The sequence below is a fragment of the Cebus imitator genome, unplaced genomic scaffold (assembly GCF_001604975.1).
Source record: "Cebus imitator isolate Cc_AM_T3 unplaced genomic scaffold, Cebus_imitator-1.0 Scaffold281, whole genome shotgun sequence".
Classification (NCBI taxonomy): Eukaryota; Metazoa; Chordata; class Mammalia; order Primates; family Cebidae; genus Cebus; species Cebus imitator.
This window is the reverse complement of record NW_016107596.1, coordinates 2749775-2751380: the sequence shown is the minus strand read 5'-3', so window position 1 is coordinate 2751380 and position 1606 is coordinate 2749775. Positions and strand designations below refer to the sequence as shown.

The window sequence follows — 1606 nt, the reverse complement described above, 5'->3', positions numbered from 1 at the left end:
CGGGGCACGGTGGCTCAGGCCTCAGGCCTGCAATCAGCACTTTGGAGGCCGAGACAGGCGGATCACTTGAGGTCAGGAGTCAGTCTAAATATTCCGCAGAACCAACACAGGACGGGAGGGCTTCTAAACCTAGGGCCCTGCACCACTTCACACAAAGTTTAAAGATGGTTCACCCCATTCCCCACCGCCCAGAAGTCACTCTCAACTACTGCAGAAGGGCTTGAACCTACGAACTCTGCTCAGGCTGCTCAATAGGTCCCATATAGGGAACACCCGATTCTCCTGGCCAAAAACTTTTCCCCTTCACACCGCACTTCCAGTTCCAAGGAACCCCATCTCTTGATTTCCCCACCTGGGAAACCCGGCAGGCGATAGCGCCAAAGTGCAGCTGAGGTCGTGAACTGTAAATGGAGATCCCTAGGGTCCGGAGCTGCCCAAAAGAGTGCAAGAGGCTCCCACTCCCCGCCAGAAGAAGGGGTCCCTACCCGGGGGCAGGGACCAGACGGTTCTGGCTGAGGCGGAGGAGACGGTGGGAACCCCAGCCCAGCCCCACCATCCAGGCCTGGGATTCACGGGGCTGAATTCTGAGGGTCGCACGCTCCACAGTAGCGGCCGCTGTTTCGTGGCGCCCTTTCTCCGCCTGGCGCCTGGCAACCGCCTTTGTGACCCAGGACCGCGGGGGAGCCCGAGCCGAGGCGCCCTGCTGGGAGGCGTCAGGGCCACACTCCCCCAACCCACCTCATTGGAATGCCTTGTCCAGGACTCGGGCTTCAAGAGAGCTGGTTTGAATCCTGTCCCCTCCATTGTCCTCCTCCCCACCGCGCCACACCTGTGTGCCTTTGATCAAGCCACAGAGAACAGGCGACCCCTACTTCAAAGGCTTTGGTCAGGAGTCTGCATAAAAGTCCCAGGGCCTGTAGTTAGTGTTAAAAATTAGTCCCAATTCATCACACTCTGCTTAGTGGGTACTCAGGCAGAGTGACCCAGAGCCCTACCAGGTTTTGTTGCTCTATTTGAATGATCCCAGTGCAAGGAAAGAGAATTAATAAATGTTCACCTGTCAAGAGCAGGAGAAAATGCACGTCTTCCCTTGATTTTCAGACAGAACACCTTTCTCAGCCTTCTATTTAACCTCAGAGCACCTGTAATCCCAGCTATCTGGGTGGCTGAGACGGATAGACTGCTTGAGCCCAGGAGTTCAAGACCAGTCTGGGCAACATAGCAAGGCGCCTGGCTCAAAAAGAAAATAAATAATCTCGAAAGAATGATTTTGTCTCATTCTTACAATGCTGAAATACTGACACTTTTGCTGTATTAGCGAAGGAGTGATTTGACAACTTTGTAATCATCACTTAAAATAATAACCCTGAGGCCGGGCGCGGTGGCTCAAGCCTGTAATCCCAGCACTTTGGGAGGCCGAGGCGGGTGGATCACAAGGTCAAGAGATCGAGACCATCCTGGTCAATATGGTGAAACCCCGTCTCTACCAAAAATACAAAAAATTAGCTGGGCATGGTGGTGCGTGCCTGTAATCCCAGCTACTCAGGAGGCTGAGGCAGGAGAATTGCCTGAACCCAGGAGGCGGAGGTTGCGGTGAGCCGAGATC

At 54.4% G+C, this 1606-nt stretch overlaps 1 protein-coding gene across 1 annotated transcript in view; it reads right to left on the bottom strand.

Annotated features, from left to right (window-relative positions):
* The window catches only part of FANCD2OS (FANCD2 opposite strand), a 27108-nt gene extending 26522 nt beyond the window's left edge, over nt 1-586 (bottom strand). Inside the window, exon 1 of the mRNA XM_017501505.2 lies at nt 353-586. The gene's annotated coding sequence lies outside the window, so the exon portion shown is untranslated. The remainder of the gene's footprint in view (nt 1-352) is intronic.
* Between the last annotated feature and the right edge of the window lie 1020 nt (nt 587-1606).